Raw genomic sequence first — 14,932 nt, 5'->3', positions numbered from 1 at the left:
CCAGGAAAACCTGTGGCTTACCGCTGAATCGAACCAAACGGCTATTGGGTTTTCTGCGGACTGCTGTGTCAGGGATGGTGCTGAGGAGGGATGCACTGAGGAAGAATGGTGGGAGCCAACCCCTCCTCCTGATCCTGAATCTTTCCAGGAGCAGGAGGACAGTATAGATTTGGAACAGTGGTTTGCAGAAGGACATAGTTTAGAAGGCAGAAGCTGGGAAATACTGGATGGGGAACAGCTAGAAGAAGAAACACTGGAAAAGAGAGAGTTAACAGATTCATAGTCTCTGTAAAGTATCCACCCTCCTTCCCCAAAGTATCGGAGAGCTCAGAAAGTGTTGGAACAGAAAACACAGAGGCTCCAAGCTCAGATTACAAGATGTAGGAATGACGTAGATTAATAAGGATGGAAGGTGGGGGGGGGGGGAGTGACCTTAATTGGGAGCCCTGACATTTTGGTTAGATGCTTTATTTTGTCCTTCGCTGTGTTTATTAAAGAAACTAACTGGTAAGAATTCCCTTTCATTTGATCTGCTCATTTGCAGCCACGGGGGAGGAAGCTCATTCCCAGAAGCCTGACATGCTGTTTGTTCTGATTCAGAAGCAAAGAGCATATTTTCCAAGCAGGCATGGGGCAACCAGAAGTGTGGCTGAGTCCCAACTAAGGCTGGATCTACACTGATTTTCTAAATGTTATTAAATACAACATTCTATAATGTTTAATGGCAGTTTCTCTTTGCTGCTCTGCAGCGCCCTCTGGTGCCACATTTTGATAACACATTTTTAACGTTATAAACCATGAGTGTAGATTCGATCTAAGTAGGGATTACCCTCCCAGAAATGTGTTAGTAGTACATCCCACCCCACAATTGATAACCAGCTAAGAACAAGGACTCCACAGCTATAAAACCCTTACTGTTACGTGGAGTTCATACCCTGCAAGTGTTTTGGAAAAAGTGGGACAATCTTTTTTTTTTCCTTGTGAGACAATGGTGACCATTTTGGATGCCTTGATCTAGAGCAATTTCGCACTGCAGTCCCCCCACCCCAAAAAAACCCCACTTTGTTGTGCCTGCAATCTCACATGGTGCCCCAAAATGTGTGTTTTGGGGTGCTATGCTTGAAAAAAGTGGTTTTTAAGGGGGAAATCGTGGCACAAAATTGTGTGAGATCACAGTGTCCAAAATGGCCTCTGTTCCCTCACGAGAAAAATCAGGAAGATGGCATCCCTGAAGATTGTGTCCCAGAATTTGCCATCGAGGTACTGGAAGGTATGGGAATTTGAACCTTAGGAAGGTGGGGGAGTCACGAAGCAAAGTACGCTTTCGGCCACAATATATTTTTGTCTGGAAAACAGAGAGACCTCCAAGGATACAGAAGCCTATTTTGTTGACCAGTTCATCAGTTGCATCCTCTAATAGGGATAGAAGGATCTGCCCATCTTGGTTCTCTCAGTTTCTCATTTCTCCCCATCTGAATTTCAGTTCTTCCTATTTCTGCAGTGATCCACAATTCTGTTTTGTTAAATCCTCATGAAAATTATTCAGTATTATAGCGTGCCTTTCTACTGAAATACCCAGTTTTGTATGCAGTTTGGACTAATGTACACATTTTTCTCAACTTATTTCTCTTGAGATAATGCATTTTTGTATATTATTTTCACAAATATATACGTACATTTAATGCACACTTTCCCCTAATATATGCATTTTTGTAAACTTTGCTTGGTTGGAGAACTGATATCATGTGGATAAGCTGCCAACCACTGCCCTGTAGACAATACTGACCAATGACATGAACTCAGTATAAGGAAGCTTCTTATACTCAAAAAACAAAGTCCATTTCTGGTCTGTATGAGTTTCACATGTGTTCATAAATATTTTCTGTTTCCAAATTTCTACCTTGATTTGTGTAGTTTTTCTTTTTTCTTTTTTTAAAGAAAACAACTACCTGCTAAAAGATTTGTATTTAAATACAATGCTACCTCAGGTTAAGAACTTAATTCGTTCTGGAGGTTTGTTCTTAACCTGAAACTGTTCTTAACCTGAAGCAACACTTTAGCTAATGGGGCCTCCCGCTGCTGCCGGGCCGCCAGAGCATGATTTCTGTTCTCATCCCGAAGCAAAGTTCTTAACCCGGGGTACTATTTCTGGGTTAGCGGAGTCTGTAACCTGAAGCGTATGTAACCCGAGGTACCATTGTACACATTGAACTAAGTTTGAAACTATGTATTTCCTCCCAAAATGTGCACTTTTAATGGTCTTTTCTTTTGAAGTACACCTTTCTAAACGTATTTGATCCTAAAATATGATTTTAGAAGCATTTTTTTAGCATTTTTTGGGGAAGGAGAACTGCATTGCAACATTTGGGGAAGTGTGAAATCCAAAGGAAAGGTGTGTTCTGATTGATAGTTCAAAAGGGGAAGCTCAAGTTAGTTCCTATTGGAATTGGCAAAGAACAAATTCATCAAACATATGTCCTCTCTCGTATAGGGGTGGGGAATCTTTTTCAGCCCAAGTGTTGCAATATTTCATGGCCAACTTTCTGGGACACATATGCCAGTGTAGGGAGGTCAGAGCAATGGATGTTACAGTACTTTTAACTTAGGACACCCCCCTCAAATATCTCCATAAAGGAGATGCATTATCACAATTCAAAGATACAAATCGTAGGAAGAAATAATCAATCTGGCCAAAGTGATTTTTTATAGAATTACACAACTTTTAGAAGACATCTGAAGGCAGCCCTGTATCAGGAGGTTTTTAATACTTGATGCTTTTATTATGTTTTTAGATATGCTGTAAGCTGCCCAGAGTGGCGATGGGTGGATTATTATTATTATTATTATTATTATTATTATTAATAATAATAATATTGAAATGTACTTCTGTTTTATTAAGCGTATGAACACACAGAGTGACAACAAATAACCTCCAGTCACCCACAAGCGTTTCCAGACAGTGGCGTAGCGTGGGGGGTGCAGGGGGGGCCGGCCACACCGGGCGCAACATCTGGGGTTAGGGCAAATCCATGGGTTAGGGGGCGTAAATCCACGGGTTAGGGGGCGCAAATTACTTGCCTTGCCCCGGGTGCTGACAACCCACGCTACCCCACTGTTTCCAGAAGGACTTCCATTGAACCAACTGATGTAATAATGAGTAATGTGACTTTATGATGAGCCTTTGTAGACTTGAGCAACCAGTTATGACAATTAGCTGTTCTCCAGAAGGTGGGAGGATGAAGCATGTATTGCTTTGTTTGTTGTTTTCTTGGTTACTTGATGCTATTCTTGGAAAAAAGCAATGAACATTTTTAAAGCATTGGAGGAGCAGCCATGGGGTGTCTTGTGGAGAGTCCTGGGGGCCAGATACATAGGCATTGAGGGCCACATTCAGACCCAGGGCTGAATGAATACCTTTAGAGCCCCTAAGCACTGGGGGGGGGGGAAATATGGTGCCTCTATATGCAACTCAAAATAAAAAGGTTACTATATACACAGAGGGAAATCATACAAAACCCACATTTGTGCTGAAATGCCTGGATTTTCTGCTTGCAAAATTCTGGATAATTTCAGTGAAGCTATCTCAATGAAGTATGTCCACATCTATACATAGGGAAGTGAATCAAGTCTGTCCTGACACATTGTTGTTCTATGAGGGTTTCTTCTTCTTCTTTCTAGCTGAGAAAAAGAGTGTTCTGTGGAGCAGTTAGTAATCATCGATGTTAGAAAAATGACGAGTACTTCAGTGCTTGCTTTTTAAAAATAAATCAAATATCAAAATAATTTTCTTTTTCTGCTTTGATGATGCTCTAAGGCACCTGCTTGGTCTGCCTACTGGGCAATCCAGCATGGTTTGGCTCTCAGTTCCTTAGCTCCCTCCCACCTTGTTCTAGTAAGCATGGCTGCCTTTATCCCCAGAGGCACAAAATCCTTCCCTGTTGGCAAAGAGTCTCCCTCCCTCCCCTCTGGGTGAATAACCTCAGCATGCACGGCTGATTTCCCACTGCGTTCTCCCTTTAGTGCAGCGACGAGGCAGCCTTTCTTCCCAAGGCCCTCTGAATGAGCTCTCTCTCGCCAGCGCACAGCTCATATTCAGAAAGGAATTTGTCTAATCCCATCACTCAATTGCAAATCTGAATTTAAAAGCTAAGAGGCTTTGGGAAATGAAATTAGGTGGATAAATGTTTTTGGTTTCCTGCCGCCTATGGGGCACTGGCTGGTCATTTTCACTGACATGCCTGTCTGTCAGATTCTCATCGGGCACTAACAGGGGAAGCTCTTGAAAGGAACCAGCATCCTTGCTTCTCTCCTTTTGCCCCCCCCTCCAAATACAGATGAAATGCTAAACATAGAACAAAATGTCAGCATCTCCTGAAAAGAAAGGAAGGGAAATCTCAGCTGTTTCCACTGCATTGACCTCACCCCTTTTCAAAACCAGGAACAGCTGTGCATTCAGTTGGCTCTGCGGATGAAGTCATTGATTTAACTCGAGGTGGGTTCCTGGGCATTCGGTGGTAGCTCAAGGTAGCTGGCTGCGAGCTCTTGTTAGGTGGGGATGGAAGTGGGTGTCAAGGCACAGCTGAATGCACATACTGCTACTGGGCAGACAAATGGAACACAATTCAGAAATGAAGAGGAGCCAGATACTGTGACCTGCAGGGCTGTCTTTAGCAGATGCAGCGCCGGGGTGCAAATATCCGCCCAGCGCCCCCAAATTACCACGGATAGTGAGGGGGGGGGAGAAGCTGTGCACTGCCAGCCATGGGGGGGGCGCAACTCCCCCCCCATGCCGCTGCAGGAGAGCAATGCCCACAGAGGTTTGGGAAGGAAGCTGCATGCCCTTCAGCCATATAGTTGTCGGGGCGCAGCTGGTGGATGTGCAGGGAAAGGGGAGGCTGTCAGCAAAGCCTTGCAGCTCCCCCACTCACTGGGGTGTCCCTGAGAGGCCGGTGCCCTGGCGCAACGCACCACTAAGCCCTATGGGAAAGACGTCTCTGGTGACCTGGAAACTTTAAGCAAAGATATCACATTCAACCAAAACTTGGCTTTGAATAGATGTGGATCATCATTGACAATGATGTCAGGGTATCTTAGGGACGGCCTGAACCCTTATATTCCAGCTCAGCCACTGAGCTCATCTGTAGGAGCATCACTGGTTATCCCCAAGTTGGTGAGGCTCATGAGACATCAACACGAAACCAGTCCTTTAGTGTCGTTGTCCAAGGCCCATGAAATGCTATTCTAATAGCGATTCAGCAGATATCTTCTATATTGACCTTTAAACGTTTTCTGAAAACACTGTTCCAAAAGTTTTTAACTTAAGGGCATTCCCACCAAACATGAATAAATGAACCAAGCTTTCCATAGCTCAGCAATGGAAGAACCAGACTGAAATACCCCTGAACAAATGGGAAAATAATATCTGGGATACAGCATTGTCCAAACGTCCCACCAGACACAGGATGGCAGTTAAAGGAATAGAGACACCTTCCAAGAAACGTGGACCCCTTTCTTTAACTAGGTTAATGACCAAAATCAAGATCTTATACCAACCACTCAATATTCTCAGGGGAAAGGTTACATTAAGAAATATGTTTGAATTTGGAATGTGTAAGTGTATGTCTAGAGACAATGGATAAAACAAACACCATTAGCTGTACTGCTGGATAAGTGTTTATTGTATTTGTATTTGTTTAAAAATCAATAAAAAATTGTTTAAAAAAAGAAAAATAAATGTTCCCTAGCATTTTTGTATGCTATTTTAGTGGGAGGAAAATATATGAATCCCTGTGGACCACAACAAAAGAATGAACAACAAAAGGTAAACAACAAAAGAATCATCTGGGTGGCTGGATTCAAAACTCGGGGCTAGCACACTGAGAGTCCCAGTGGCAGAGTATTAAACTCACAAAAAGAAGCAGCAGGATAGTATCTAAAACATTCCCCTCTTTCTATCCCTTTTGCAAGGAACAGACCACACACTAGAAAGTAAGTTTAAAACGGTTTACTTATAGATTCAAAGGTCTGGTACATGTGCTGTTCCATGCAGCTGCAAGGAGAACACAGGCAAAATACTCTTGAGTAGAAAATACATAATATAGTTCCAAACACATGCTCTAAACTTGAGAGCAAGCTTACACACATCCTCCTTCACTGGTTACAGGTGCAGGGAGAGAAAGTGAAAGGAAGTCGAAAGGTTTCACTTCCTCCCTCTCCAGAGGAGAGGGGGTGTGACCTAACTGAGTCTATCTAGCAATACAACTACTGTGGTCCTTAACCCTTTCATGCACTAACTAGCAGTTGTGCATAGTTACAGTATGTTTGACTATAGTCTCCCACAATTTTCACTAATACGTGCATTTTGCAAGTGCAAATTTCAAATGTTGGCTATGTTTCAGTTCACTAATTGTTTCAGAAAATACAAACTACATAGATTTGCCTTAAAATGCAAACTGAACTGGATTTCTCCTCCCCCTTTCCTACCTGGACATAAGCTTCATTTAACTTAGTGGGACTTACTTCTGAACAGACATGCATAGAATTGGACTGTTGTATTTATGAGTGTGCAGCTTCTTATTGACGTGTCGCACTTCTATGACTCCCCGATCACAATATCCTCTGCCTGGCTTGTGGCATCAGAATACATAAAATAAACAATAAACTAATAAAACAGGTTTAAACAACACATTGAAAAATAAAAGGTTTAAGAGATCTTAAAAGGTCTTAAAGTTATTGAATCCTGACCAAACGAACACCTGAATATTTGAAATTGTGCAGTGTAAATAAAAATTACACAGCAGTCATTTTGATTTGCATTTTAAAGTAAACCCAATTCTCCCCATTCCTTCCTAAAACAAATGTCAGTCCTGGAGTATGAGAGATAATGATAAAAGAAATTAGATCCTTTGTTTGCAGAGCGCATTTTCATCACCACTAAGATTGTGGACACACATAACCATAAAGTGCATTTGCTGCCTTCCGTAGAAACATTTTTTGGTCAGTGTCCAGACACTGCTATCTTCATCTTGTTGGTTAGCTGTTTTGAAAGAGCCTTTAGGTAGAACAGTTGTAAATCTTCTTGCATTCTGAAATCCCACTTGCCTTGTGTGGAGGCTGGGATAACAGGGCCAATTGCCTATTGAAGCCCTATTGGTATGCAATGTGACAGGGGCAGTGTGTGCTATTTCACCACTTGAGGTGAAACGGGAATGTGCCACCCCTCTGTTGTCCCACCCACCAGCGCCAGGCCTCTCCTACCCATGTTGCCTGGCAGTGCCCACAAAGTGCTGGCAGCAGTGCCATCTTCCAGTGAAATCTTGCTATATCTAACTGAAGTCTCATGAAATGTCAAGGACACAAAGGAATATTGGGAGGAACCAGCCAGGGAACCCCCAAGGGAAGAAGACTCAGAACCTGGGGAATAGTTGTGAGATGACCATGAGTGGTCAGAGGGAGACGCCTGAGAGGAGGAGGTGTCGGAAGCTGAAGAGATAACAGTGCTTAGTGAGCAGGAAGCACCTGTGGCAGAGAGAAGGGTAGAATCAGAAACAGAAGCTGCAGCAGCAGCAGAGTGGGATGAGTGAGGCCAAGAGGCAGAGATGAGTCAGGCTGGTGGAGAGGCACGGGTGTTTCCCCCTCCTGCTGCAACAAGCTCCCCTCCACACAGTCTCTGAGAACCAGGAGAGGTATGAAGAGGGCAGTGGGGAAATCAGCAGCACAGAGGCACATTCTCTTTTTTATTTTTTTTTTATTTTTTTTATATATAAATTTTTATTAAGTTTTTCTTTTACAAATAATTCGTACCACCATAATTACATGTTTGCTGTTTTTTGAACTTCCATCGGCACCTCCCTCAATCATCCATTTTCCTTGTTTTCCCGCATTTTCTTTATAGTATTGCCAATTTAACATTAACCTTCCATATCTATTTCTTTTTTACAATATACCTTGTTTTTTCACAAAGCCTCCTTAAAAGCCACTAGCGTTATCTGTTCATCACATATAATTTTCAGATAATCCGTAAACTTTCCCCAGTCCTCGATGAATTTGTGATCTTTCTGATATCTAATTTTCCCAGTCATTTTATCCAGTTCTGCATAGTCCATAAGTTTCATTCTCCACTCATTCAATGTCGGTAGCTCCTCTTGTTTCCATTTTTGGGCCATCAATATTCTTGCCGCTGTTACTGCATACTGAAAAAGTTTATAATCACTTCTATTTATCTCTCTCCCTGTTATTCCTAGCAAAAAGGCTTCTGGTTTTTTAACAAATGTATATTTAAACATCTTTTTCAATTCATTGTAAATCATCTCCCAGAAACCCTTTACCTTCTTACATTCCCACCACATATGAAAAAAAGACCCTTCTTTTTCTTTACATTTCCAACACTTATTGCATGTCTTATACATTTTTGCTAACTTTACAGGTGTAATGTACCATCTATATACCATTTTCATAACATTCTCCTTTAACGTCGTAGATGCAGTAAATTTCATATTTTCATTCCATACCTTTTCCCAATCATCCAATTGTATATTATAACCAAAATCTCTGGCCCAATGTATCATAACCGACTTTATCTCCTCATCCTTTGTTTGCCATTCCAAAAGTATTTTATACATTTTTGACATTATCTTAACATCATTATCAATTATTTCTGTTTGAAATTTCGATTCTTTCTCTGTATATCCCCTCTCTTTAAGGTCCTTTTTGAACCTTTCGTTTACTTGCAGGTAGTGTAACCAATCGTAGACATGCTCTTTAACTTGTTCATATGGCTTCATTTTCCATTTCCCCCCTTCTTTAGTTACTAATTCTCCATAAGTTATCCAGTTCTTTCTCATATTGATTTTCTTTACACTCATTACTTCTAGTGGTGACAGCCAGTGCGGAACTTTGGGTTCTAATATATTTCTATACCTCTCCCATATTTCCATTATGGAGCTCCTAAAGATATGATTATCAAAACCTTTATGGCTTTTCTTCTTCTCCAGAGGCACATTCTCAGATTGCTTAGGGAAAACCCTGAAACCACAGCAGCACACAGAAACGCCGTTTACCTTCCCGCCGGAGCGGTACCCATTTATCTACTTGCACTTTGAGGTGCTTTCGAACTGATAGGTTGGCAGGAGCTGGGACTGAGCAACGGGAGCTCACCCCGTCACGGGGATTCAAACCGCAAACCTTCCAATTGGCAAGCCCTAGACTCTGTGGTTTAGACCACAGCGTCACCCATGTCCCGTTAAAAAATACTGCTTTTAGAAACCCCCAAACTGCAGTACTTCAAAGCCTGAAATGTGTACAAAGGCTACGTAATACTGCAGTTTTCCCCTACACATCCAGGAAAGAAGTGTCAAGTCAAGATCTACAAAAGGGATGGGGGTGGGGGGGATAAATATTTGCTGCCCCTGTGGATCCTTCTGCACAAGGCAACTGCCTCACATTGCCTTATGGGTGGGCCAGCCCTGGGGTGGCATGCATTGCAGCAGAACAAAGACCATAAGCCAGAGGCATTTTGATGAAATCTTTCTCAGGGCCAATATTCCTTTCCTCGGGTAGGGAAGTTCATGGGCAGTCGCTGAATGCAGGGCTGTGGGTACTCTTGCCTGCCTTCTGATGTGCTCGGTATCCCAGCCAGGCAGGCTCGCAGAAGTGCCAATAATGAGGCCAGCCATGGGATACAAAGCCAGGGCAAAATGCCAGTTATTCAATCAACCCCTAAAACTCAGCAGCTGGACCCCGAAGAGCTGGAACGATGGAACGGTTTTCCCGTGAATGCTGCCAGTTCTTGCTGGAAGCACCGGTTTCACGTCCCTTTTGGCCTTGCTCAGTGCCACCTCTCTCATGCTCAGGGGCTGCACATGATGCACGAGTGCAGCCTGATTTGTTGTGGGGTTTTTGTGTGTGTGGAGATATTTGGAGTACTGTGACATAGATGATAGAGCAAATTTTTTGGCTGTTGCTCTGGAGAACAGGACCTGACTCAGTGATTCCAAAGGGGACAAAAACGGATTTTAACTATAGGTCAGAGAGAAATTCTAGAGCAGTGAAGCAGCTCTAGAATTATTATTATTATTATTATTATTATTATTATTATTATTATTATTATTATTAATGTCCTGCTTTTTTTCCTGATGGGGACTTGAGGTGGCTTACAGATAAAAACAAGAGCAACTAAAAACAGAGGAATTAATTTTAAAAATAAAATAAAAAGCAATTAAACATTGCAAGAATTCAGACTATGAGCTTTGACAGGAAACACTATATAATCAGATGTGGGATATGGACTGAGGAATGTAGATTCCATCCTGTCTAGTTGAGTAAAATATGTTTTACACACAGTTTTCCCCTTTGTATGGAAAAGGTGTGTTCTTGTTTTAAAGCAAGTGAGGTATGGTGGATTTAGGCTGGGGAGAGACCCAGATTCAAATTCCTACTCAGCTCAGTAGCTTCTGCCTCACCTACCACTCAGGATTCTTGTGAGGCTAAAATGGTTGTGAGAGTCCTAAAAGCACTTGTGTCACCCTGAGCTCCTTGGAAGACGATCTAAATATAAAAGATGCACATGAGGAAATAGATCTTTCCATTATTTCAGTGTGTGACACTATGCACTTTTCTCTTTGTGTTCATTTACATCTCCCTAGGTAAAACACTAAACACAGGCCAATTCAAGCATTGACCTTTGTAGGTTGGCTGCTCTCACTCTCTCTGCGCTCAGATTAAAACCCCTGAGTTTGAGCAAACATGCAGCCAGAATTGGTTGTGGTGTTCTGCAAAGTCTGCACCTGGTTGCAAAGCTACATTTTGTGGCTGTGTAATGAGTGGAACACAGACTCCAGGTTGCACCCTTTACACTGCTTTACTGTGGGATGTAATCCACTGGGAGCAGTCAAATACAACATTCCTTGTTTTCCTAGAGTGGTCATGCAAGGGGATGAACTTCCTGTTCCTCCTGGCCTGGAGCATCCTTCCTTGCATGTGACTAGTGGGTGGGCGTGACCTCTCCAGACCTGATAGAAGGACAAGGCATGCTGCCACTCTCCCTCTTTTCCATCTTCTTTTCATCCGGCGAACTCCCTGGACTGAACTGCTGGCTGCCAGCCAAGCAGTCCCCCAGGTCATCTCCCTTTGGGGTAAACCTGTTTGTATATGTTTATAACTTTAAGCCTAAAGCCTGCCTTCAGAGATCACACTGTGCTCTGCCCGATCATAAGTAAACTTTCTTTTTATTGCTTATGAATAAGGCTGTGGTGTCTTTATTCTTTTAGGAGGGATTCAAGGGGTCTTACTAGGAAAATATTAGAACACATTTCAATTTGTACAAGCCAGATTGAATTGAGTATTGTCTTAAGAAACTCACTTGAGTTTGCAACTAGTTTTCTGCTGTGCGTGAGAAGGGGAATGTAAACTCTGCCAAGTAAAGGAACTTGCTAGCGCAAGTTAGGAAGGATATTAATAATAAATATATCCTTTCCTGCCACCCTGAACATTCCCACATTTACAACTAAATATTTCACCAGCAGAACAAGTATACTGCAAAGTTCCTGTAATTTACCGCTATAACAGATACAACCTCACTCTCAGTCCTCATGCAGTCCTTAAGGGTTTTTTTGTTAAGCATGTTTGCACTTCTGCAAAACTGGGGAGGTTCTCTTGAGCATTCCAATACTGTCCTCTTGTTTTCCCTGTGGCCCTGTTTGTGCTACGGTCCTGTCCTTCCTTTCGTCACCTGAGTTTGCTCCCCGAAGGAGTGATGATAACAAGGGAACTTTTGCAACTCTTCAGGTTGTAGAAACAAAACAAAACAAGTTTACTTTGCTTTTCTGTGCACTTCAAATAAATTCTTCATTCAGGTAATAAATTATGAAGGGAGAAAAGCGGGGGGAAGAATCAAACTTTGGCTTTCTGGTTGAAAACTTCCCTTTTTGTTTTTGTCTGAGCTGCATGCGACTCTAAGGACCCTTCTAGACTGGTGTTTCTCGTTTGCAGCTATATTCTGCAACATATCATTGACACAGCGAAAGCGCATCGTTCCCCCTTTATTAGCTGCTCTGCAATTCTTCCCAAATGTTTCTACATTAGTGTAGTTTGGAGTGGCACTCCTGCACTTTAGCACAACAAAAATGGGACACAAAAAAACCTGAAATAGTTATGGTCCAAAAAGTTACAGGACTTTGGCAGGAAGTTATGGGAAACAAAGCGGTATTTCTGGAGGAGAGGACTAGAGGGAGATGGAAGGGAAACAGCTGGGAGACTTCAGCCTGACTTCTGAACTTGTGTTTGTTCATCCCACCCCTCAGCCATGTGTCAGCCATCAACTGAACAATCCCTGCTGGCTGTAAATTGCGACGAGTTCCCGTTCTGCTTGGGTGTAGCTGTCTTAGTATACCTGATGTAATGGCTTGTGAACTGTACATTTTAAATTATTGATTTTTATTGCATTGTTCATATTTGTTGTTTTATATTATATGCCCTTTGGGATGAAATCCTTATTTTGATTGCGTACAGTGCCAAGTACATTGACAGCGCTGTATAAATAAAAGATGATACTAATAATTCCAATCCCAGAACCTTTGCAGGTGCAAAGAGTTTTAAAAGCTGGAAGGAATATGATCTCCCAGCGAACGACAGAAGCACAAAGAAACATGGAAGCACAATAAGAAAATGTGGCTGGAGGGGCCCTAACTGGGATTTGCATCTTTCAGTTGTCTCCTTGATGATGCTTTAGATGAACCTTTTCTTACCATTCAGGGCAAGAAATTGTGCATTTCTTGGGTTAGAAATCCGTGCATTTAAAGCTTAACCTCTGAAACTTTGCTATGGAAGGCTTCAAAGACACACCAACAGCCTAGCTAGATGAGAAGCTGATTTGACTTCATCTCTAACAAAAACAACAGATGCAGGAAACTCCCGACTTCTCCCAACTACATCTATGTCTGGTGTCACCTAGCGACTAAAGGTGCAATCCAAGCTCCCTTTGTGCTGGGTGGGGTGGGCTGACTTGGGTGGAAGTGTCCCTCTGCCCAGTCTTGCCAGCCTCCAGCAGCCTGAGGAGTGATGCCAGTTTCACTCCTCCAGCCACAGCTTTCAGTCCCACCCACGGAAGATGCAGGAGGATGGAGGTGCTGTGGCGGGATCCCCAAGGGGGCCATTTGGAGGGGCTGAGCTAGGAAACAATCTATTGAATCTCGAGCTTGCCCCACGGCTGTCACATGAGGGCATCTGGGCTTAGTTGTTGGCAGTGCTTTTTTCTGGGGGTACACACACCCCTAAACATTTTGTGAATCGTTGTACTTTTGTCCGTTTACAGTATTTATTTCCGCCGATTTGAACTTAAAAATTGTTATTTTCTTGAGTCAAAATGAAAGTACACCTAAACATTTTTTCTTTTAAAAGAAAAGCACTGGTTGTTGGGTTAGTTCCAGGCTGGGGCAGCAATTTGCTTATCCCCCAACCTTCTACCCTGGTGGGTATACACAGCAGGACTGTACATGCAATGGCAACCCTACCACTGTGTTAAGCCCTGTTCGCCGGCAGCTACTGTTAGGATTAGGGACGCGGGTGGTGCTGTGGTCTAAACCACAGAGCCTAGGGCTTGCCGATCAGAAGGTCGGCGGTTCGAATCCCCGCGACGGGTGAGCTCCTGTTGCTCGGTCCCTGCTCCTGCCAACCTAGCAGTTTGAAAGCACGTCAAAGTGCAAGTAGATAAATAGGTACCACTCTGGCAGGAAGGTAAACGGCGTTTCCGTGTGCTGCTCTGGTTTGCCAGAAGCGGCTTAGTCATGCTGGCCACATGACCCGGAAGCTGTACACCGGCTCCCTCGGCCAATAAAGCGAGATGAGCGCCGCAACCCCAGAGTCGTCCGCCACTGGACCTAATGGTCAGGGGTACCTTTACCTTTACCTTTACTGTTAGGATTGGTTTGAGTCCTACCCTCCTGCTCTGGAGGGTAGGACTCGAACCAACAGCTTCAAGTTACAAGAAAGAAGATTCTAACTAAACAATAGAATAAAAACTTTTTGACATTGAGGGCCGTTCAACAGTGGAATGGTCTCCCACGAGAGATTGGTGGACTCTCCTTCCTTGGAGGTTTTTAAGCAGAAGTTGGATGTCATGGATGCTTTAGCCAAGATTCCTGCATTGCAGGGGTTGGACTAGATGACTCTTGGGGTCCCTTCCAGCTCTTAAGAGTCTATGAGTGCACCCTACTCTATGTAGTGACCCCTGCCAGATGCCTCAGTTCCATTCTTAGGAGAAAGTTGACTTGGTTGGACATGCTGAACCTGCCACATACAAACTAAAACATGGAGCTCAGTACTTTGGGACTTTTGGGACGCGGGTGGCGCTGTGGTCTAAACCACAGAGTCTAGGGCTTGCAAAACAGAAGGTCGGTGGTTCGAATCCCCACGACGGGGTGAGCTCCCGTTGCTTGGTCCCTGCTCCTGCCCACCTAGCAGTTTGAAAGCACATCAAAATGCAAGTAGATAAATAGGTACCGCTCTGGCGGGAAGGTTAACGGCGTTTCCGTGCGCTGCTCTGGTTCACCAGAAGTGGTTTAGTCATGCTGGCCACATGACCCGGAAGCTGTACGCCGGCTCCCTTGGCCAGTAAAGCGAGATGAGCTCCGCAACCCCAGAGTCGTCCGCGACTGGCCCTAATGGTCAGGGGTCCTTTACTTTGGCTGTGGTTGCTTGTGCAGGGCAAGATACTCACCACCGATGGGATGATAAAAAGCCCTGCTGCATCAGATACTATACGGAAGTGGGGTTCACTAGAGCTGCCAGCCTGTGAAATTTCAAGGAGGAAATAATACCTTATGTTAAAATATATATAATTAAAATATAGTTCCTGCTAAGTCAAACATATCAGAGGCAGTTACTAAGGAAACAGTGGATGCACATTGAGGTTGACTGAAGTCATAACATAAAGAAG

This window comes from Podarcis filfolensis, assembly GCF_964270895.1.
Source record: "Podarcis filfolensis genome assembly, chromosome: 15".
In the NCBI taxonomy this organism is placed as follows: Eukaryota; Metazoa; Chordata; class Lepidosauria; order Squamata; family Lacertidae; genus Podarcis; species Podarcis filfolensis.
Note: the sequence above shows the minus strand (reverse complement) of the source record.